Source organism: Glycine max, chromosome 9 (genome assembly GCF_000004515.6).
Source record: "Glycine max cultivar Williams 82 chromosome 9, Glycine_max_v4.0, whole genome shotgun sequence".
NCBI lineage: Eukaryota > Viridiplantae > Streptophyta > Magnoliopsida > Fabales > Fabaceae > Glycine > Glycine max.
Genome location: NC_038245.2, coordinates 18017821 through 18042796, shown reverse-complemented (window position 1 = coordinate 18042796; position 24976 = coordinate 18017821). Strand labels below are relative to the sequence as shown.

Here is a 24976-nt window from a genome sequence, read left to right as displayed (position 1 = left end):
AAGTGTACTATAATTTTTTTAAAATAAGATAAGTAATCCAAATCAGTAACCAATTTTTTTTATCGTATTTATCCTCTATCTTCTTTTTCCTTCCCCTAATTACAAAAGTTTTGCATCAATTGTTTTCACATCTATAATAAAGGGGGTCTTTGTTCTAACTAATATGACACATGCATGATATTTGTTTTCTTTTTTTTTAATCTACAAAAGGAAACCAAAGTATTAAAAAAACTACAAATAACCTTTTTTAAAAAATACAAACTAAGTAAACCAACTAAAAAAAAGAAATTAAAACAATCCCTAATAAATGTTACTAATCAAACACTAATATGAGAAGTTTTCAAGTAAGCATGTATAAAATCAAGACCAGGTTTAAAACTAACAAATATCCACACTCTTAATGGATTTGGTTGGATATTGGATTGTTTTCTTTCCGTTTTTTTCTCTTACCCAATTTCCCATGGATATGGTAGATTTAAGGCAAATTTACTGTAGGGGGATACTTTTAAAAATTAATTACGAAAGAGAGTTTGTTTTTAAACTTTTTACGAGGGGGGTCTGTTCCTCCATGGATGCCGCCAGAAGAACTGGCGACAAAGGTGTTCCGTCATTGCAGATGGCGAGAAGCATGATGAGCTGGAGGGTGCCGCCAGTGACACAAGCGAGACATGCTGACGTGAAGCATGCCACCAATAAGAATAGCGGGACAAAGGTGACTGGGAAGGAAAATAATGTAAGTGTGTATATCTAGATTAATTGATTAAATAATTTTATATAAAATAACATATAATTAAAATTATCAACAAAATAATTTTGCTAGGTAACTGCTGTCATTACAAATAAACATAAGACAAAATATTATAAGGATGTACGGTCAATTTATTATTAATAATGATTGTTCTTTTGAAAAAATGAAAATGAAAATGATACATACTATAGTTAATATAATTTTTTTAAATACCACCCAACTATATTTTTTAATTGATATATTTTGATTTCTTAATCACTGATATGCAGGTTAAAAGATCATACTGAAGCCATGTCGCATTAACAAACATGAAAATGAAATGCCTACCACGTGCACCATGTTCGAATTGAAACAAAGAATTTGAAGGATAAATACACAATAAAAAAATAATGAGAATCTCTAATTTGCTTCTTTTAGAGGAGGTTCACTAGAGTTATAATCCTTTTTCTTTTTCTTATATATTAATCATATTTAAATAATTTACTATTTAAATAGACATTTAGTCAATAAATTAATTATTTAAACGATGGTCCCACTTGTCCTGAGCTTTTGTTATGGTCAGTCACAAGAAGCCAAGCATAATCATATGCTAAACTTTTATTAAAAGATAAGCTAAGGATCACCATTCACCAGTGGATTTTTCTTTTTTAACATTTGCTTGATAATTTTGTTTTCGGGTGATGAAAACAAAGTGGCCATGCTGTATATACAGTATATACTATTGGTGATTGAAGGCCCTAGTAATTAAATGAAGTACTTTGCATATTGGGTACTGTAAGTAAAAGTCTTAAGGCTCTAGTAATTAAATGAAGTACTTTGCATATTGGGTACTTTGCATAATTAAATGCATACTGGCATGTCTCGCCATTCTTATTGGCGGTATGCTTCATGTTTGCATACTAGCATGTCCCACCATTCTTATTGGCGGCATGCTTCATGCCCCGCTATTTTCAATGGTGGTATAGGTTTTATGGGTGTGTCTCGCCGAAGGAAGTGCACGTCAGCATGTCTCACCTGTGCCACTGGCGGCACCCTCCAGCTCAGCATGTTTCTCGCCATCTGCAATGGTGGAACACCTATGTCGCCAGTTCTTCTGGCGGCATCCATGGAGGAACAGACCCCCTCGTAAAAAGTTTAAAAACAGTCCCTCTTTGGTAATTAGTTTTTAAAAGTACCCCTACAGTAAATTTGCCTTAAATCTACCATATCCATGGGAAATTGGGTAAGAGAAAAAAACGGAAAGAAAACAATCCAATATCCAACCAAATCCATTAAGGGTGTAGTAGTCATCATATACTTTGAATACCGTTAAAATAATAATGTACTTCTGTGTGTCTGCATACACACCACATATAGACAAAAAACACAAAAGAAAGCAGACCAGAATTCCTCTGTATTTCTACAATATTCCATCATATAAATTAAACCCCAACCACACTAACATCACAAAATCCCATTCATTTCGACTTCAAATCAAATCCAATTGAAATAAAAAATAAAAAGGAAAAAAGAAAAAGTAAAGACCTCACAACACATGGCTGCTTCAATCCCATTTACAGGTATCAACTCCTCAAGGGTGCTTCCCATGTAAAAATTCTTAAGGGGTTTCCTAAACTATCAATGATAGGAAACAAAAGGATCTTGAAATCTATGGTTCTCACAAACAATCAATAAACAACAATAGATAATGATGTGTACCTTTCTCCATAGAAAGACTTGTACCTTTCTCTTCAGGAACTTCTCTCCAGTGCACTTTGATTTCCTTGAAAGAGGAGAGAAATAAGATTTCACTTCCTTAGGCCTTTCTTTTCTGCCTCTCTCCGTTTGTGATGGCTATGGGTGAGAGAGAACACTTTCTGGTCAGGAAGGGGACCTTATTTTACGTTAGTGAGTATTAAGCCCCTTTTATAACCACTACTCCCATCAAGTAGCAGTTAACCCTAGAAATTTCTCCTATTAAGCCCAATTATAATTTAGCTCTTAATTGTTAATTATTTACTTATTAGTCCCTACATAAGTCACATGTCTCTCACATGAGATATTAATTCTTACATTCTCCCACTTGGCTCATGTGACATTAATAAACATTATGGACTAAATAAATAAATAGATTAACTAACATAATGCGCATTAAAAATTGACTAAATTGTTCTATACACTGGGTACATCATAATTTCATGATTAAGAATATGAACCAATTCGACATAGTCCCTCCCATGTACTACAAATTAGCCTTCTCCTTAATATGACCATAAGTTAGGAGTACATAATTGGTCCAACATAATGTCTTCTTTCAAGACAAAACCTGTTAACATTACTCTAACACAAACATGCATGCAAACATAGAGAACAGGTAATCAGAAACATATCATAATTGAGCTCAGAGTGTCACTAAAATGCATAAGATAAATTACACTTAATGATCATCAATAACAATAATGCCCATACTTTCAACATGTTCTATAATGTCTTGGGCGGTAATCCCTTATTCAAAGGGTCAACTATCATAAGGTTTGTGCTAATATGTTCTATTGACACTCTTTGTTTCTGAACTTCTTCCTTCACGACAAAGTACCTCAATTTCATATGCTTAGCACCCTTAGAGTACTCGTCGTTCTTACAAAAAAATATTGCTACGAAGTTATCGCAATACATTTTCAGCGGCCTAACAATACTGTCAACAATTCCAAGCCCTGAAATAAAGTTCCGCAACCAATTAGCCTGAATTGTAGCCTCAAAACATACTACAAATTCAGATCTCAGATGCAACAACAACTGATGCATACAAAATAGCTTTCATTTGTTTTCGTTCCATATCATTTCTAGGACATTGTGCGAGACTAACTTTGTCTCATTTCTAAATTAGAATAGGTGATGTTAAACACCTTTCCATCTTGAATCTCTCTAGTACTTTAGCGATATATACTTTCTGAGATAAGCCTAACAATCCTTGTGATCTATTATGGAATATTTCTATCCCTATCACATAGCTTACCTCACCCATATCTTTCACTTCAAAGTTTCTAGAGAGAAATTTCTTAGTCTTATGAAGAAGACCAAGATTGTTAGCTGCAAGCAAGATATCATCAATATACAGAATTAGAAAATAACCTTACTCCCACTGACCTTCAGATACATACATCGATAAACAGTATTTTCCTTAAATCTAAAGGAAATAATGGTATCATTAAACCTCAAATACCATTGGCAGGAAGCTTGCTTTAAGACTGTATATTGATTTTTTTTAGTATGCACACCATGTGTTCATTTCCTTCAACTGAGAACCTCATTGGTTGGTCCATACAAATATTCTCCTCTAAATCTTCATTCAGAAAGACGATTTTCACATCTATTTGATGTAGCTCCAAGTCATAATGAGCTACTAATGCCATGATAATCCTGAAAGACTCCTTTCGTGAGACGAGTAAAATGTCTCTTTGTAATCAATGTCATCTTTCTGAGTAAATTCCTTAGCAACAAGTCTAGCCTTGTAACGTTCAAGGTTGTCATGAGAGTCACGTTTAGTCTTGAAGACCCACTTACAACCAACTCTCTTACAACCCTTTGGTAATTCTACAAGGTCCTAAACACCATCATGTTCCATGGAATTTATCTCTTCTTTCATGGCATTTAACCACTTCTCAGAATTATCACAACTTATAGCTTGTGAAAATGAAACTGGATCATTATCATTAATGCTTAAGTTTGTTTCTGTTTCATGTAAGTATACCACATAGTCATTCGAAATAGCTGGTCTTCTTTCTCTTTGAGACCTCCTTAATGCTACTTCTTGTGGTTCTTCCATAATAGGTTCATTATGCATCATGGGTTCATTATTGTGTTGCTCCTCTTCATTAATTTTGTAACAACAATTTAAAAAGAGCAACACCTTACTGCTAGAGGCCCAAGTTAAAATGACTTGCACTCTAACTTCTTTAATTTCCACTTCTCGTAGAACTGTACTCCTACTGATTTCACTATTTTCAATGAACCTTGCATTTCCAGTTTCGACAATTCTCATACTATGATTAGGACAATAAAACATATACCCCTTTGACTTTTCTGGATAACCAATGAAATATTCACTGATTGTTCTTGCATCCAATTTTCTTTCTTGCGGATTATAAATCCTTATTTCTGTCTGGCAACCCTAAACATGCAGGTGCCTTATACTAGGTATCCTATTTGTCCATAGTTCAAAAGGTGTCTTTGGAACTGCCTTACTAGGAACCCTGTTCAACAAATACATGACAGTTTTCAAGGCATACATCCACAAAGATACGGGTAAAGTCTAATTGATTAACATACTTCTAACCATATCCATTAAAGTTCTATTACGCATTTCTGATACACCATTTTGTTGTGGTGTACCGGGAATTGTGTATTGCACACAAATGCACGTTTCTGAACAAGCTTAGCAAATGGACCTGGGTGTTGCCCAGTTTCATCATATCTTCCGTAATACTCATCACCTCTATCATATCTAATAATTTTCACATTTAACATTTATGTCTAATTGCCCTTTTATTTCATTGTAGTAAATTTCTAAGGCATCCATTGCCTAAGAAATCTCGGGCAGTAAGTAGGCATAACCGTAACGTGAATAATCATCAATAATGGTGATAAAGTATCTTTCCTTTCCGAAAGAACTAACATCAAAAGGTCCACAAATATTAGTATGCACAATTTCAAGAAGTTGAGTGCTTCTTGTAGCTCCTTTCTTTGTATGTTTTGCTTGTTTTCCCTTAATACAACCCACACAAATATTTAGATTCGTAAAATCTAGATAAGGAAGAATTTCATTCTTTATTAATCTTTCCATCCTTTATCTAGAAATGTGACCTAAACGTTTATGCCACAAGAAAGCAGATCGTTCATTCACTAAACTATGTTTAGTGCCAACATTATGATGCAGAGTTAAAACAGTTTCAGCATACAAACTGTCTATTTCCAATTTATATAAACTATCACAAGAATACCAGTACCAATGAGATGATTATGCTTAAATAAATTAAAACATTCATTACCAAAATTAAAAGAGTATGCAGTAACATCAAGTTTAGATAATGAAACTAAATTCCTAGATAAACTAGGTACATAAGGAGTTTCCAGTAAATCTAAACGATGTCCAGTGTTGCATTTTAAACAATAAGTTTCAACTATTTCCACTGGAGCTTTTACTTCATTCCCTATGAAAATGAACTTCTCATTTGGGCTTATGGTTTGGATTGTAAGGAATCTCTGCATAATGTTAGAAACATGAGTCATACATCCAGAATTAATCCATCATGTATCATGGGAAACTACATTTAAGTTTGATTCAAAACATACATGAGTATTAAGCTCACCATTCTTTTCGAACCAAGACTTACATTTTAGGCAATCCTTTTGGAAATGTCTTAATTTCATAAAATTGACAATTATTGCCCTTTGATACCTTTCTTCTGGATTTGCAAAGATTTGTCATTATTCTTTAATGACCCTTTGCCTTTATCATGCTTCTTCATAAATTTCTTTTCAAGCTCCTTGATTCCCTTGGTGGCTAACATAATGGACTAAGTGACTTCAGAGACCCGATTCGTTTGGGAGGTTTGGCAAGTTTGGAGGGAAGTATGTCCCTGAGACTCTGATGCATGCTCTCACTGAGCTTGAGGCTAATTTTTATTCCCTCTCTGCTGATGAAGAGTTTCAGGTTTTGTCATTGAAAACTAAAACCTTTGATGCTTTTGTATTGTGTGATTTGGTTGGGGTAATGGGGTTTGTTTGTTTGTTGGATTGGATTTTGGGTTGTGTGGAGTGGTTTCATTGGGTTTAGGTGGATATGGGTATCCTTTGCAATGTGGGGTTTTAGGCTATGAGTTTTTGGTTTTCATTGTTTTAAATTTTTTTTGGTGAAAGTTTTGGTTTTTATTCTGCATAATATTTGGTGGTGTGGCACACAACTTGATTGTTGAAATGTGGCAGTGATGGTCACTGTAGCTGTTTTTATTTTTTTTAAGTTTAGCATGTTTGGGAATATGGTTTTGTTTGTTAAATTGAAGCCTCTGGCCATGGAAATCGGGCATCGCCAGAAACTTACCTGTGCAAGGTTTTAAAAAATGGGTACAGAAGCCAGTGTTTGGGGGTCTTTGTGACTGTATTGCGACCGCAATTGTGGCTACCCAACCACATTTGTCTTTTCCGCAATAACAAGGTTCACAACAAAACCACAATTGCAATTTAAAATCGTGAGTTTCTGCCGCAGCAGAAGCTAAGGATTACTTACGATTGACCTTGTTATTTTGAAGTCCTACTAAATATTGTTTCTTCAATTTCTGATGGTTGTGAATACATTTTTGTGACTGCTTGAATGTGTACCATTTGATTTTTTGGAGCATTTCTTAGTCTTTACTTTTCGAGTTTGGTACAGAAGTAAACAATTTGGAACTCCATGTCAATCTTTTCTCAATTATATTAAGAATAACTTTCTGTCTCTCTTACATACCTGCACGTCACTCATTCATTGTATGTTAACTACATTCAGAAGCCATAAAATGAAATGTAGTTTCCTGGAAGGAAAAACAATGGAAATTTTCTGAGATGGATGTTTTCAATTGCAGACAGAACTAGCTGGGATTCTAAAAGATTATGTTGGACGGGAGAGTCCTCTTTATTTTGCTGAAAGGTTGACGGAGCATTACAAGAGACCTAATGGTGAAGGGCCTCACATTTATCTGAAGAGGGAAACTCAATCACACCAGGGCTCACAAAATTAACAATGCTGTTGCTCAAGCTTTGCTTGCTAAGAGGTTGGGCAAAAAATGCATTATTGCTGAAACTGGAGCGGGTCAGCATGGAGTTGCCACTGCTACTGTATGTGCTCGATTTGGTTTAGAATGCATTATTTATATGGGCACAGGATATGGAAAGGCAGGCTCTCAATGTTTTCAGAATGCGTCTTCTTGGTGCTGAGGTATATCATTTGTTATTGTGGTGATAGATGTCATTATTTGTTAATCCTTTTAATGACATCTACTGTGCCTCCCGAGATTATCTCTATAAATTAAACATTATAATTAATGCAAATGTTATCTTGTGGGTTTGCATAGTGTGTTTTGCGTATAAATGTCTTTTAATCTGTTTGTTTGTTTCTTTTCCCTTTTAATTTACATATAGGAGATAGGATCCTTCCATGAATAAACTATTCATTGTTCCTCTTTTGTTAGACATACACTAAACGTCTTTCACACATATTTTTTGGAGCTTGACTAATGGATAAAATAAACTGAATATGTTTGTTCTATATTTCAATCATCAGCTTTATTCACAGAATAATTTATGAATATTCTGAAACTACATAGTTTGTTATGAAAGTTCCAAAGTTTTTTTTTCTACACACCTAATACCTATGTTAAATATTTTAGTATTTATCTATGTTTGGTAGCTTAGTTGGTAAGCTTTATTCAGAAGGCAGTAGTGAATTGTTAGTCACTGTCAATAGTTTTTCTCTCTCTCTTGGCTCTTGTATATATGTATCATTTTGAAATCAATAAAAGCTAAGAGAGAAAGAGTGAGTTTTTCCCTCAACTCACCTCAGTCTTCAAGTTGGCATCAGAGCGGGTTTCGTCCGTCGTTAGCTGTCATTTCTGGCGAGACCAGGGTTAGGATCGCCTCGAAAAACGTGACTCACCCCTGAAAGTCATGCCGTCAAAGGAGCTCCCACGCATCGCCACGCGCCGCCTTTGTCTCGTGCGATTTCCAGCGCGTGAAGCCCACGCGCCGCCGCGCCACCGTCGAAAGCTGACCCGTCTGGTCCCGACAGCTTCGTCGTCAGTCCCTGAACACGTTTCAGGCCTCACCTCTCGCTTCCGGCATGCTTTTCCGTCAGCCCTTGTGTGTCCTCCCTTTTTCATGTTAGGGTTTGTTGTTTGGATTTGAAATGGCCTCCTCTGAACCTGTTTTCTCCTTTTCCGGGACTCCAACCATCACCACTGCAAAACTTAACTGGAAGAATTATCTTTCGTGGTCTGCTTCCGTGGAGTTGTGGTTTCTCGGTCAAGGGCACCATGACCACTTGGAGAAAGCTTCAGATTCTGTTCCAGACGATAAAAGACCTGAATGGGAGAAGCTTGACTATCAACTTTGCATTGTGTTATGGCAATCAGTTGAGTCAGATATTTTGGAGATCCTTCGATCATTTAAATCATGTTGTTCTTTTTGGAAGAAAGCCCAAGAAATCTTTGCTAATGATATCCAAAGCTTGTTTGATGCAATCATGAAGGTTACAACTCCCAAGCAAACCAGCCATGACATGATCGCTCATGTGGGCAAGGCCTGGGCTGTCGTAGAAGAGCTAAGAAAGTTCCTTGTAGTTGATTCATTGGAAGAAGTGAACAAGAAACTTGACAAGTTCTACATGGTCCTCATTCTGAGGAGCTTACATTCAGACTTTGATCGTGTGCGTGATCAAGTACTTACTGGGGACCAGGTTCCATCAATGGATTCCCTCATCACTAGACTTCTCCGCGTGCCTCATTTTATTGAAGGATGAGAATCCTGCTGATGGTGTGGAGACGTCAACCATGGTTGCGTCTCGAGGTAGAAGAGGCGATCGCAATAGTAGAGGATGTCGCAGTGGAAGGGGTGGACGTCCTCATTGCACCTATTGCAAGAGGATGTGTCACACCCAAGAGAATTGCTATTTGTTGCATGGGTTTCACGACAAGGTCGCACATGTCTCTAGATCAGAGGAAGAAGAGTCTAGATTCTCTGATGAGGAGTATCAGGAGTATTTGAAGCTTAAATCTAAGAAACCCAACAGTCAAGCTTAATCCTCATCTGTATCATGTTTTTCAACAACATGTATCTCTCAATTCATTGAAGGTCCTAGTCCTTGGATACTCGACTCAGGTGCCTCTGATCATATTTCTGGTAATAAGTCCTTCTTTTCATTCTTTTCCTTTCCAAAAATTCCTCACCTTGTTATTGTAGCTAATGGTTCCAAGGTTGCGTCTCAAGGAAGTGATCAAGTTTCATTGTCTCCCTCTTTGAAATTAAATTTTGTGTTATTCATTCCTCAGTGTCCCTATAATCTAACCTCATTAAGTCAGTTAACTCGTTTGTTAAATTGTTCAGTAACTTTTACTGCTAATTCTTTTGTTATTCAGGAACATGGGATGGGGTGACTGACTAGAGAAAGACATGAATCACGAGGACTTTACTACTTGGAATCCAATCCACCTGGGTCTTGTTTTGCAATCTCAAAACCCAAACTTTTGCATGATCGTTTGGGTCATTCAAGTTTTCCAAAATTGAAGATGATGGTTCCTAGTCTTAAGAATTTTCGAGTCTTGTCAACTAGGAAAACATGTCAGGTCATCATTTCCTCAAACTGTACCAAGATGTAATTCGGCTTTCTCTACCATTCTTTCTAATATTTGGGGACCAAGTCGTGTTATATCTTTTGATTTTCGATATTTTGTAACCTTCATTTATAAATTCTCCAGATGTACTTGATTTTATTTAATGAAAGACAGATCTGAACTTTTGCCTATATTCATGTCATTCTACAATGAGATTGAAAATTAATTTGGAAAAACAATTAAAATTTTCAGAAGTGATAATGGTAAAAAGTATTCCTCTTGTGATCTCTCTTCCTTTTTGTCTTCCAAAAGTATTCTACATCAGTCCACATGTCCTCACACACCACAACAAAATGGTATAGCAGAAAGGAAGAATCATCATCTTCTTGAAACTGTATGTTCCCTAATGCTAAATTCTAATGTTCCTACACATCATTGGGGAGATGTGGTGCTTACTGCTTGTTTCCTAATTAATAGAATGTCCTATTCTTCTGTTGAAAACCAAATCCCTCACTCAATTGTCTTTCCTCATGATCGACTATTTCATGTTTCTCCTAAAGTGTTTGGTTGTACTTGTTTTGTCCATGATTTGTCTCCTGGTTTAGACAAACTTTCTGCTAGGTCATTCAAATGTGTCTTCTTGGGTTATTCTCGTCTTCGAAAAGGTTACAAGTGTTACTCTCCAACCACGAGACGATACTACATGTCTGTAGATGTAACTTTCTTTGAAGACATACCCTTCTTCTCACCCTCCGTAGACCATACTTCGTCTCTCCAGGAAGTTCTTCCTATTCCTTCTCCTTGTCCTCTAGGTAACTTAGACCAAAATGTCAGTGTTGTCCCATCTTTTCCATCAAATTCACCTAAAGTTGCCTCTCTACCTTTGATTATAGATCAACACAGGACAAGGCAGATTGAATCTCCAGTACTTGAAGTCTCTCCTCGTGATCCTTGTTCTTCTTCAACCAGTTCTCAACTCATGGATCCTTCATCTCTTTCCACTTCTTCTCATCATTCTGACTCACATTGGCCCATTGCCATCAGGAAAGGTACTTGCTTTACTCGTAACCCTCATTCTATTTATAATTTCTTAAGTTATCACCGTTTGTCTCTTTCATATGGTTCCTTTGTTTTTTCATTGTCTTCCCTTACTATTCCTTCCACTGTCCATGAGACACTTGATCATCCTGGCTGGCGATAGACTATGATTGATGAAATGCAAGCTCTTGAAAATAATGGTACTTGGGAGCTCGTTCCTCTTCCTCCTGGTAAGACAACTGTGGGTTGTAGACGAGTCTACATTGTTAAAATTGGGCCCAATGGTAAGGTTGATCGGCTTAAGGTTCGCTTGGTAGCTAAAGGCTACACACAGGTATATGGCCTTGATTACTATGATACTTTCTCTCCTGTAGCCAAAATCATCACTGTTCGTCTGTTTCTTGCTATGGCTGCCATCCGTCACTGGTCCCTCCATCAGTTTGATATTAAAAATGCCTTCCTCCATGGTGATCTTGAGGAGTATATGTATATGGAGCAACCTCTTGGGTTTGTTGCTCAGGGGGAGTATGGCCTTGTGTGTAACCTTCACCGATCTCTCTATGGGTTGAAGCAATCTCCTTGAGCTTGGTTTGGTAAATTTAGTCATGTTGTTCAGCTTTTTGGACTGAAACGAAGTGAAGCTGATCACTTTGTTTTTTACTGTCATACATCTCCTAAAAAATGTGTTTATCTAATGGTTTATGTTGATGACATAGTGATTACAGAGAATGATACTACTAAGATTGTCTAGCTAAAAGAGCACTTATTCAGTCATTTCCAGACCAAAGATCTGGGATATTTGAGGTATTTCCTTGGTATTGAAGTGGCTCAATCAGGAGATGGTGTAGTGATATCTCAAAGGAAGTATGCTCTTGATATTTTAGAAGAAACAAGTATGCAGAATTGTAGACCTATTGAAAGCCCTATGGATCCAAATCTGAAGCTCATGGCAGATCAAAGTGAAGTTTATCCTGACCCCTAGAGATATAGGAGGCTTGTGGGAAAGCTCATTTACCTCACCATTACTAGACCTGATATCTCCTTTGTTGCGGGAGTGGTTAGCCAATTTATGCAGAATCCTCATTTGGATCATTGGAATGTTGTCATGTGTATTCTGAGATATGTTAAGAGAGCTCCTGAACAAGGGTTGTTGTATGAAGACAAGGGTAATACGCAATTATTGGGATATTGTGATGCTGATTGGGCTGACTGTCCCATGGATAGGAGGTCTACATCAGGCTATTGTGTCTTCATTGGAGGAAATCTTATTTCTTGGAAAAGCAAGAAATAAACTGTTGTCGCTCGGTCCAGTGCAGAAGTTGAATATCGATCTATGGCTATGGTTACTTGTGAACTCATGTGGATTAAACAATTTTTGCAAGAATTGAGGTTGTGTGAAGAGTTGCAAATGAAGTTGTATTGTGATAATCAGGCTGTTTTTCATATTGCCTCAAACCCAGTCTTTCATGAAAGGACTAAGCACATAGAGATTGATTGTCATTTCATACGAGAGAAGCTTCTGTCCAAGGAGATTGTCACTGAGTTCATTGGTTCTAATGATCAGCTAGCGGATATTTTGACTAAGTCCTTAAGAGGACCCAAAATTCAGACTATATGTTTCAAGCTTGGTGCATATGATTTATATGCTCCAGCTTGAGGGGGAGTGTTGAATATTTTAGTATTTATCTATGTTTGGTAGCTTAGTTGGTAAGCTTTATTCAAAAGGCAACAGTGAATTGTCACTGTCAATAGTCTTTCTCTCTCTCTCTTGTGTCTTGTATATATGTATCATTTTGAAATCAATAAAAGCTAAGAGAGAAAGAGTGAGTTTTTCCCTCAACTCACCTCAGTCTTTAAGTACCTATATTTAAAACTTTTTTGAAACAACTTTTGATCCAGTGGCTTACACTTGATGTATGTCATTTTTTGGAGAATTGTTTTGTACTGTATATGTATAGATGCATCATGCTAAAAGACATGATAAAAATAGAGATATGTAAGATTTGGGACAAGATAGTGACACTGACATGAGAATGTCATAAGCAAAGAGTGAATAGGCAATTTAGTCCCTGAGATTGTATCCATTTTGCATATTAGTCCCTAACTTAATATTAAATTCAAAATAGTCCTTATCTTTGCATAAGTGTTGTAAAATAGTCCTTCCGTTAAATTTTAAAGTAACGCCGTTAGTGAGGTCAATTTTAGTGCCATGTGGACTATCCAACGTGGCACTAAAGGATGACGTGGCATGACATGTGGACGTGTCTTTTAAAAGATGCCACGTCATTTGATGATAACAAAACGAGTAAATAGGCAATTTAGTCCCTAACTTTGTACCCCTGTTGCATATTAGTCCCTAACTTAATGAAAAATTCAAAATAGTCCCTATCTTTTGCATAAGTATTGCAAAATAGTCCTTCCGTTAAATTTTAAAGTAACGTTGTTAGTGAGGTCAATTTTAGTGCCACGTCATTTGATGATGATAGAATGAGTGGCTTCTTCAAATTTGATGGTTCTGAACCAATTGAGGCATATATATGAAAAAGAACCCACACACATTTGCACAAATAAAAAGAACCAAAAATCCAAAGCAACAACCTTATTTCTGTAGCCGTCAACACCAATGGGCGAGGTCTGCATAACCATTCTCTTTTCCTCTTTTTTTTTCTTCAATTACCATCGATGTATCATTTTGGGTTTTGATTTTTTTTTTTGTGTTTTGAATAGGAAGAGAAAAAACCAGAGGAAAACAAAGTGGAGGAGAAAAAAACAAATGAAGAAGAAAAGAAAGAAGAAGAGAAAAAACCAGAGGAATCAAAAGATGACAAGGAATCCAAGGAGGAATCTGCGCCGCCAAAAATTGTGCAAGACACAACCTTTGCAATGCATGGACACTTTAAGCATGATTTCTGGCATCTTTTAAGTTAGGGACTATTTTGCAACACTTATGCAAAAGATAAGGACTATTTTGAATTTTTCATTAAGTTAGGGACTAATATGCAACATGGGTACAAAGTCAGGGACTAAATTGGCTATTTACTTGTTTTGTTATCATTAAATGACGTGACATCTTTTAAGAGACACGTCCACGTGTCATGCCACGTCATCCTTTAGTTCCACGTCGGATAGTCCACGTGGCACTAAAATTGACCTCACTAACGGCGTTATTTTAAAATTTAACGGAAGGACTATTTTACAACACTTATGCAAAGATAAGGACTATTTTGAATTTAATATTAAGTTAGGGACTAATATGCAAAATGGATACAATCTCAGGGACTAAATTGCCTATTCACTCCATAAGCAAATGAAAAAAGATAAAATTCAACATTGTGTTAATACAATTAGCTCTATGTGACTAATTGTAGCATCAAAAGATTAAGTGTTGATTGATTTATATGAAAAAACACTTGGATTTATTTATTACTTTGTTAATTTGGGAATTGTATGCTCTTTCTCTACATTGGACAAAGTGTTGTGATGCGACCCCATGTGTGTTCAAATCTTGTTATATTGAATTTAAATATCTGTCTTCATTTGAAAAAATGGTCTACACGTTGGTCTATCTAATAGGATAATCTTGTAATATAGGCGAGACCCTTCCATTCTGGGACTACTACATTGAAGGATGCGACATCAGAGGCTATAAGGGACTGGGTAACTAATGTGGGGACAACTCATTATATTTTGTGTTATGTTGCTAGGCCGCATCCATATCCTATGATGGTAAGAGAGTTTCATGCTGTGATTGGCAAGGAGACTAGAAAGCAAGCTTTGGAAAAGTGGGGAGGGAAACCAGACGGATTGCATGTGTTGGTGGAGGTTCAAACGCCATGGGACTTTTTAATGAATTTGTTGATGACAAAGATGTTAGGCTAATTGGCATGGAGGCTGTTGGATTTGGCCTGGACAGTGGCAAGCACGCGACAACGTTAACAAAGGGAGAAGTTGGGGTTTTACATGGAGCTATGAGCTACCTGCTGCAAGATGATGATGGAGAAATAGTTGAGCCTCACTCAATTAGTGCAGGGTAATTCATCTGACTGATAATTTGTTATATCATTTGTTTTGGTCATTACAATTCTACTTGTTCTGATTGTGTAATTATGTTTTCAACAACATCCAAATTGTGTGTAGCTTGGACTACCTTGGTGTGGGTTCGAAACATAGCTTTATGAAAGATTTAGGGCGTGCTGAATATCATAGCATCACATATGAAGAAGCATTGGAAGGTAGGACTACCTTGAGCTTGTTGCTTTATTTAACACACAAATAGACATACACAATTACATAAAAAGTAGTTTTAGTATAAAGTGGAAAATGGAAATTGCATAGGTTTTGAATTTCAGTTGTGATTTGTTTTTCTCTCTCTCCTTTGCATTGGTGTACACTATGATAACTCTCATCTCAATTGTAGAAGCAAAGATATCATGATGTTTTGATGATGTCAAAGAAACGTGCTTCTCAAGTTTGATCCAAAATAAGACTCCAAGAAATCCAAGATAAATGATGAAGTTAGTCTCTAGAGTCTTAGAAAGAAGTTTCCAAATTGATGATGCATAAGTTATGGCCAAAGGTTTTTCTCAAAAGCTTTTAAAAGAGATATTTACTCTCTAGTAATCGATTACCAGTGGCCAAAATGCTTACTGAAATGTTTTAAAATGTTTTTAATAATTTTGAAAGCTTATAATCGATTACACAAGGCTTCTAATTGATTACCATAAGTTTTTGAATGTTTTAAAACAACTTTTAGAAATTTGAATTTAAATTTCAAATTCTGTAATCGATTACAGAGTGTATGTAATCGATTACTGGAGTTAAAATTCAAATTTCAAATGTGAAGAGTTACAACTCTTCAAAAAACAACTGTGTAATCGATTACACCATTTTGGTAATCGATTACCAGTGAGAAATTTTTTAAAATAACTTCCAACAATCACATCTTTTCAAATAATTTTGAATGATCATCAAAGGCCTATATAAAGGTGACTTGGGACACAAATTTTTTGAGAGTTTTTTTTAACTGAAATGTCTTATCGTCTCAAAAAAGATTCTTTGGTCTAACACTTGCATATTCAATAAGAAATCTTGATTGATCTTCAATTGTAATATCTTTCTCTTAAAGAGAGAAACTTCTTCTTCTTCTTATTCAAAGGAAATTGTTTAAGAGACCGAGGGTCTTTTAAATTATAAGGATTCTTGAACACAAGGAAAGAATTATCCCTATGTGGTTTAGACTTTGTAAAAAGAGTTTTACAAAAAGAGTGAAAAATCTCAAGTGAGTTGCTTAAGAACTGGACGTAAGCATGAGAAGTGATCGAACCAATTAAATTAAGTTTGCATTTCTCTCTTTCCTTAAACTTCTTTTATTTATTGCTATTTATCTTTTGCTTTGAAGAAATTTATTTTGAATTTTCTTTTGAGTAAATTCATATTAAGGGTGCATTGTTAATCCAAAAAGAGAGTGAAAATTTTAATTGAGGAATAGTTTTTGTATCTTAATTTAATCCCCCCTTCTTAATATAACTGAGGTCACTTGTCTAACATCAATCACTTGTTGAAAACTTTTACCGGGACTAAACTGTAAACCTATTTTCAGCAAGCAAAAATAACCCTAATTTCTAGGAGTTTCATGTTGCTCTATGTTGGTATCAATTGGTACCAATCAATGTTGCAAACATACAACTTCCACTTTAATGTAATCTCACTACTTATCTCTTAACTCCTAGACGCGTGTGTGCTTCCTGATATGAATTTTGTTATCATATAAAGCATATATAGGTACTGGTGGGAATATTATAAATGGGGTAGTAAAAAAGTGCTAACACATAATTCCATTGTATCCACCACATCTTGCCATTTTCCATCATATTGCATTTAAGGAAATGGTTATATTATACTCTTCTTTGTGGTTAGATGTAAATGCTTCTCTTGTATCAGATATTGTTTGTGTATCTTATTTTTGGATTTTTTGTATGTGTAGCTTTTAAGAGAGTTTCACGACTTGAAGGCATAATTCCAGCTCTGGAAACATCTCATGCATTGGCATATCTAGAGAAAGTGTGTCCAACCCTTCCTAATGGAGCCAAGGTTGTGGTTAACTTCAGTGGCCGAGGTGATAAGGATGTTCAAACTGCTATCAAGTTGAAGCTTTGAAAGGGTTGTCATGAACTTGTGTGGAGCTGTGGATTGGCTACTGAATGAGCTTTATTTTCATACTTTAGAGACATAATTAATACAATTTATCATTAGACCAAGTTAAATAATCATGTATATTGCATCAGAGAACTGTTGCTATTTATAATAAAATTTGTGGCTAAATGCAATAAAATCTTATCTGCATGAAGCTTGTAGATGTAAACAAGTTCGGTGTGTTTGTTGAGAGGTATAAAGGTGAACAAGTTTGCATGTCTAATGACTGGTTTGACCTTGAAAGTTGACGATGCAAATAAACTAAAGGCCCGTTTGTAACAATTTTTTTTCATAACAAGAATCATTTTTTTGTAAAATGATCATTTATAAAATGTTTTCTATGCCTGTGTTTCAACTTTTTAAAATAATTAGAAGTTGAAAAGCATTTAAAATTTCATTACAATCAAGTTATTTTGTGTAGTTTCTTATAAAATTAGTTGTTTTATATTGTGGAAATTTATTTTTGTTAGTGTATTTTTTGGAAACATGTTTCCAAGTTAGGTGGCAAGAGCAAAAATTACAGTGAGAATAGCATCACGGGAATTGCTTTGCGCATCCAGTAAATTACTTGTGCACTAGTACTTTTTATTTTTTTCAAAATTACCCCTAACAAACTTAGGGATTCATAATCTGTACTTGCAAAAACTTGTGACTTTTAGGTTATTAATACAATATTTTAACCAATTGAGTTAATAGATAAATTATGTTATAAAATAATTAATGTCATCATATATAACACTAAAATTTTCAATGTATACATAATGGACATGTAAATTAATAAAAATAAATTGTGACAATTAATTTTGTTCTAATATATTTAATGCACCAAAATTAGTTGTCATAAAATTTATTATGTAAGTTTACATGTGTATTAAATATACATTAGAAATTAATGTATGAAAATTAATTGTCATAAAATTTCTTATGTAAATTTAAATGTGCATTAAATATACATTAAAAATTTTAGTGTTATATATAACGATATTAATTATTTTATAACATAATTGATCTATTAATTCAATTGGTTAGAACGTCATGTTAATAACAAAGTCATAGGTTTGAATCTTGCATGGGCCATTGATTTTAAATTAATTCATAAAATTCATATGGGCCCATACGGATGGGTCCATATGGATTAAAAATGTCAGGGGTAATTTTGGAAAAAGAAAAATGTTGGATGTATAAGAGAAAACATTGGGTGTGAAAAGCAATTGCCTAGCATCACCCATTGAAGAAGTATGTATACGGTGACTCACTCTGACCAAGTTTAGTTTCGGCTTTTCCTAAGGGGAACCTTATCCATAAAAACGTTTAATTGGGGCTTCAAACACACAAAAATATCATCCACAACAGCCCCGCCAAACTAGTGCATCAGCAATAGTTTAGTTCATTTCTTGTACTTCTTAGAATGGCTTTTATGGCCTTCAAAAATCAAAAACCGATTACACAAGAATATTAGAGGGTTCTTGTTACTTGCTCTATACCCTTGTTTTTATCGTTTGTTCAATTGCATGGAAGCTGAAGTATGAACATGGAACCTCGTGACTAAAGTATAGACACATATTGTCTCCATGAAACTGGTTCATCTCTCTCTCTCTCTCTCTCTATCCTTTCTACTTTTTTACCATCTTTTTGAGAAAATTCTAATTGAAGTGCACTACATATTAATCACGTTAATTCAAATTAAAGTTCATCTCTTATGTTACTAGCATAGTTTTAAAATTTGGACCCACTAGTTCAACTGTAAACCAATGGTCTAACTAACTTGGATTGCTCATCGGATCGGTCATATAATGGTCATGGTCAGATGTTAAAAAAATATCTTAAATAAGTAGAATTATATATGCCAAAACTTATGAAACATTTTGTCCTTTTTGGACATTGTAATTTTTTTTTACAATAGGCTCTTTCTCCTTTTCTTTAGACAATTGAACCCCTTCCCCCAAAGGTTACATTGATTACCTTCCTCCTTTATATCTTCTTCTCCACCTTCCTCCTCTCCTAAATACAAAACTCTTTTGCAACATTCTTCTAGTCCTATGAAAATTCAAACATATCAAAAATGGGTGTGGAGAGACACATGATTGTTTCGATGGAAAAAGAAGTAATGATAGTGTGGTAGCCATATTGAAACTCTTCCTCCAATAGTGGTGCTAACAAGTTTGTTGTTGAATGTGATTGTTGGTTGAAGGTTGCTGTTCGAACACACCAAAGACCACAAAAAACCCAGAGAGGTTATTTTGCACTTATCCATTATTGATCGTTTGACAAGTGTACCAAAATGTTCAAGTAGTAAAGACTCAAAAGTCCGAGTGTAGATTTCCATAGGACTTTGTTTTGTACTTGTGTTGGATAATTTTCAATTTATAAAAATAGAAGATGAGATGAGGTATAAAAGATGAGTTTAAAAGAACAGGATATAAAATAATAACTATTAATAGAAAACAAAAGAAATAATAGGGAATTCAATGAGATGAGAATGTTAAGACCTAACATGTTTTATTTGCCTAAGATGTATTATTTTAGATTTTTCTCTATCAATTAGGTGAATTTTTCCTACCCATATCTATTAGAATACTTGCCCCTGATGTCTCACGATGACAAACATATCTTAGCTATTTATCTCCCAAATGTCTTTGCAAAGACTCAATAGATAAAATGTATGAAGCTCTAATTCTAGATGTTTGCTTTTGATGCATGGGCATAATGTAATCATTTTATGTTTAACAATGATTTTATTAAGATATTCCTTCCTTCTAGTTCTATTAGAAATTATCCTTTGTCAAGCGATTAATCCCTAAAACTGATGCATATAAGACCTTCTTTATATTTATATTAAGAACTATCCTTTGTCAAGTACTTAACCCCTAAAAATGATGCAAGGATGAATGATACATAAAATTAAAATGAGAAAGGACAACAGGAAACAAAATACCTGTTTGCATTGATAGATATAGAGCATACAATACATTTTTTGACTTTTTAGGTCTGTCAGACCCTAACTAAGGATTTAACCTCTCATAGCCATACGGGTCTTATACTTGAAAGGGATATAGTGAACTGATGAAGGAGAAGGGGTGGAAAAAAGGGAATATAAAATAATGGAAGAGAAGAAAGAATTCTCTAAGAGAGAGTTCTCAGGCTTTAGGTATGTATTAGAGTACTCTATGACTTGGTGTGTCTTTTCTTCTTGGCTTGACCCTCTTTTTATAGTTGCTGGAGTGAACTTGGGTCTGCGTACTCGTACTAAGCCTGCATTACTCGCTTAGCGTGGGTGCCTGTATTCGCGCTAAGTTTGTGCTACTTGCTTAGTGCTGGTGCCTATATTCGCACTTAACACGCCTTTTCTCGCTTAGCACCAATGTGTGTTTTCGCGCTAAGCGCGCACGCGTCTTGGGCTTGACCTAATGCCAAAATCTATCTTTTTCATGTTTTTGTTATTTTTTTTCATCTTTTTGGCTTTTAATCATTCCTTTTCATATCTGCAAGTCATAAATAAGAAAAACATCAATTCTTAATAATTAAGCATAAATAACTGCTAAATAAATATTTTTAAGGTTATTTTGATTATAAAAACAACTCATATTTAACAGTTATCAAAATCCCCTGAATTTAAAAATTTGCCTCAAGCAAAATTAAAAATAAGAGGAGGCTATGAATGCTTCAACACTTTCAATAGCTACAATTTTTCAAATTTCATTAGTTGGACCTTCTTGCATTTGCCATGATCTTGCAATGGAAGCATAAACAAACATTAAGATAGAATTGATTAGTAAAAAAACCAATCAGGTCAGCTTGTCTTACTTTTTCTCACAAGACTTTAGTGTTTCTCTTTGCGCACAAGTGTCTTGGATGAGTGTTTAAAATTCTACGATCTAGAATTAATGTTCCCAATTTTACACTTCATCTTAGTTAAAGTTATCATGTTTACACTTTGTGGATCACTAAGGACTTTTATGGGCTTGTAATGTGGCCTGACTAATAAAAGAAATTATGGTTTTTATGGGATTTCAAAAATTAAGGTTATAAGAGAGCATTTATCTTAGAAAAACTTCTACTTATTCAACCTATGCTTATTTGTTTTTCAGCCTCTCATTGTTCTAACAATACTTATAGCACCTATTTATTTTATGCCCTTATCATTCTACTTCTTTTCTTCTCTTTTTTTGGAAAGAAAACTTTGGACTTAAAAGCTTTTTGAGGGTGCCTTATTAAGTGTTGTTTTACCTTCTTAAGACAATCTTTACCCTAACCCTCCCCCAAATTAGGGGCATAACATGACTTAGGGTTTTTTTTTTGAAAAAACCATAATTATCATTTTTGGCTCAAATAAGGTGCAAGAGATAAATTCTTATCAAAAGTTGGCTTTTTTGTTAAGTGGTTGGAAAATAAAAAGAAACAAGACCTTGATCATTTCCACCTCATGTAATTATTCTAACAGTCTAAGAATGATGAAAAATTTGCAAAAGTGTTTGAGTGCTTTAGAGAAAGCCTTATCAATAATGACTTCATAAATACCATGCAATTATTTGGGAGAAATAAAAATAAAGAAAAAATTCTGCTTTCTTCAACCCAAGTCTGTCCATGGGTCCCAATTAGCCGCCAGATCTGCAATGATGTCATCCCTAGATCCGACTTTAGTGGTATCTCTAACCTTAGAGGGCTCACCCTCCATCAGTAGAGGACTTGACTCCTGAACAAGCAACCTGTTGGATGAAGGCCTTTGGGGTCATTAGTGGTGGATCCATCCCCAGGTGGACTGAGAGTTTGTCAAGACCCTAAACAATAATCTGATGGCCCTGGTGGATGGACTGGAGCATCTACATATGTGGGTCTATTAGGGATGAGGTGGATGGCGACTTAGTGAGAAGTGGTCGCTAAGCACACCAAGGGCAACGTCCATTGGTATTTTCTCCAGAATTTGAATTACCTGCACGCTTAGCGAGGTTTTTTTACAATAAAAATAGGTTGCCTCCCAGTAAGTGCTTAATTTATCGTCTTTAGCTAGACATTGTTCTTCATTTTATGCATCATTCAGGCAGACAGCACTTGTTAATCTTTCTAACTGGCCTTCATTGTAAATTTTTAAGCATTGTTCATTGATGATCCATCTTTTCTTCGGGGTGCTTGCCGTAAGGTCCATCGATTTCATAGCTCCATGGGGTCTTACTTCTTTGATCACGAACGACCCTGACCACTTTGACTTCAGCTTTCCTAGGAATAGTTTGAGTCTTGAATTGAAGAGCATGACTTGTTATACTGGCTAAAAGTTCTGTCTCTATAGCTATTTGTCATGATATGCCTTTATCTTCTGCTTATAAATTTTGGATGATGTATAGGTGTTCATTCTTATTTCTTTTAACTCCAACAATTGTAACTTCCTCTTCTCTCTAACTACAACTTCATCAAATTTTAGCAGCTTGAGGGCCCAATAGGCTTTGTGCTCCAACTCCACCGATAGGTGGCATGCTTTACCATAGACCAATTGAAATGGTGACAAGCCTATGGGAGTCTTGAATGCAATCCTGTAAGCCCAGAAAGCATCATCCAACTTCAAAGCCCAATCTTTTCTTGATGACACAACAATATTCTCAAGTACTCGCTTTATCTCTTTATTTGAAACTTCTGCTTGGCCATTTGTTTGGGGATGATAATGTTAGAATTAATGTCTCACGTGAGAGGCATATGACTTAGTAGAGACTAATAAATAAATAATTAATGATTAAGGACTAAATTGTAATTGGGCTTTCATTGTTTGTGAGAATCATAGGTTTCAAGATCCTGTTATTTCCTATAATTGATAGTCTAGGATACCTCTTAAGAATTTTTACATGTGGTATCAGAGCATGTGCTATGAAATTTATAATTCTCCAAGAATGATTTAATTTTTCTATGAACCCTAATTATGAAATTTAGGAATGATTTAATTTCTCTCAATTATGCATGAACCCTAATTATGAAATTTATGGATTTTATTTTCCATTGCATATAAGGTTTTATTGGTAATATTTTATTACTGTTAAATTCTGTTTTTGAGAAAGAAAGTCAAAGTGATCTTTGCTGGACTTCCAATTCATGTCTTTTATTGGAATTAGAGATGAAAATTATATAATAATAATAATAATAATAAATACCTATTACGTTTTGGAGAAAGCCATATACCATTACGGTAACCGCAAGTTTCATGTTATGGAGAAAGTGCTACGCTCCTATTGTTAATTCCAACTTTGAAAAGCTGCCCAGGTACCTTTATTGTGGGGAAGAATAAGAAATTTTGGAAATTGTTATTTGCAACCTTATGTTTGCTATTTCCAATCCCACTTATATTTTTTTTTAAGAAAAAAAAATTATTGTTGAACGTGATTAAAGGATTGAAAGTTTATGTTCTGTAATTAAATTAATGTGAATGTTTTAAAATTATTGGTAGCATTAAATATATGTATATGCTACATATTTGCTTGAACGTGTTTGAATAAAAAAAAACACAAATAAATACAAATATTATTTTATGGCCTGGAATAAAATTAATGGAATTAAACGTATGTTGAATTTGTTAGTCACCAAAGTGGCCAAATTTGTAAGGTTATTTAATTCCAACTTAATGATTATTTCAATTACTCATAGAATAATGGATGCTAAATTATATGATTATTGGTTTATGGGTAATTGAAATTCATTGTTATAAGGCATTTATGGATCGCCCAAAGGTTGATTAGTTGTTCTTATAATTAATGAATATAATTGTGGGCGATTTGTGTGTATCATTAGTTTTATTTATATGCCCAAAAGAAATAGATACTGCTAATTGGTGCATATTTAATTGCCAAATAATGTTAAAATTTTATTAGCATCATTATGTTTGTATGTTGTGTATTGGTGTATCACCCAAAGGAGAACATCAATATACATTGACCGTTATCTGGATGAATCATATATATGACATGTATTTTATGTCTCAAAACACTTATGTGAATTTTATTTTGTAATACATGCTTTGAATTCATTGGATTCTTATGTATCATTTGTGCCAATTTTAATAGGCTTAACTTCTCTGATAGAAATGAGCAAGTCCAATTTCACCTTGGTGTTTTGGATCATGATCTTGCTATGTTGGAAGAGAAGTTTGTTACTATTATTGATGCTAGTAGCAATGAAGAGAAATTCCATTATAAAACTTGGAAAAGATCTAACAGACTCAGCCTAATGTTGATGAGAATAACTATTGCAGACAGTATTAAGACAACTCTCCCTAAAATTGAAAGTGTTAAAAAAAAAGGTTTATGGGATTAGTGAGAGAATATTCTCAAACAGCTGATAAGTCTGTTGTTGAGACATTAATGAGTACATTGACCACCATGAAGTTTGATGGTTCGCGTACTATGTATGAACATGTCATTGAGATGACAAACATTACAGTAAGACTTAAGACCTTGGGAATATAATAATGGCTGTGAATGAGAACTTTCTTGTTCAGTTTATTCTAAACTCATTACTGTCTAAGTTTGGCCTATTCTAAATGAACTATAATACCATGAAAGATAAATGGAATGTGCATGAATTGCACAGTATGTTAGTTCAGGAAGAAATGAGGCTTAAGAATCAAGGAAGTCACTTAGTTCATTATGTTAGCCACCAAGGGAATCAAGGAGCTTGAAAA

At 34.8% G+C, this 24976-nt stretch overlaps 1 pseudogene; it reads left to right on the top strand.

Annotated features, from left to right (window-relative positions):
* The first annotated feature begins 568 nt into the window (after positions 1-568).
* On the top strand, positions 569-17283 carry LOC102663504 (tryptophan synthase beta chain 1-like; annotated as a pseudogene).
* Positions 17284-24976: the final 7693 nt, after the last annotated feature.